Here is an 879-nt window from a genome sequence, read left to right on the forward strand (position 1 = left end):
CTCCAACCACCTCCTAACGTGAGTTGTGAACCTGTTGTTTGCCAATTTGGACTTTTTATTCTAGTTATTGTTTTCATTGTTTTATCAAGGTTCAAGAAAATATTGTCAAAAGTGCCTTCAATAGTAATTGGAACTCGTAAGATGTAGTCTTTACCACGAATAGATCCATAGCTTCAGAAGCATTCTGAATTTTCAATAAGGCACGACAATGCAAATTTGAGAGTTAACGAATTATAATGTAGATGTACGGTCTCATACCTGAAAATGTGCAAAATTGTTGAGCTGCCTATAATCAACCAAACAAATTATTGTTCAACCATTTAAGTTAAAAACCAACTTAAGCAAGATAAAGTTAATTCCTTGCAAACTTTTACAGTGAGAAATTGGCCCTCAACATAGTTTACGAGCTACTTGACTACCAATAATCTTTTTCTTCAAAAGAACTGATATGTTTTGTGGCACCATTCCTGAAAATGTTTGTGCTCTGGATCAGGTAAGCTCATTTTTTTTTTGGTCGACGTCGTAGCAACGACGGGAAAATCTTACATTATCGTGATAATAATAATTAGGACACCCACTCAAAAAATTACTTAAACATGTGAGTTGCAAAAACAACTTCCAAACAACTTTATGGAACGGTAACAGGATAGTGATATACTTGGTATTCAGATATTAATCAGTTGTAAAGTTGTGCTGCTAGATGGATGAAGTTTCCAACACAACTGAATATTCGTGTTAGTTCTAACTCAAAAACGTTACTCAAGGGGTAGTTATACCTGTAAAATGTACTCATGTGTGCACGCATTATATTATAATATTATTAGATCTACAATGTTATAATGCATAACATTATATTATACATACATATGCATGCATATT

Source organism: Aplysia californica, unplaced genomic scaffold, assembly GCF_000002075.1.
Source record: "Aplysia californica isolate F4 #8 unplaced genomic scaffold, AplCal3.0 scaffold00140, whole genome shotgun sequence".
Taxonomy (NCBI): Eukaryota; Metazoa; Mollusca; class Gastropoda; order Aplysiida; family Aplysiidae; genus Aplysia; species Aplysia californica.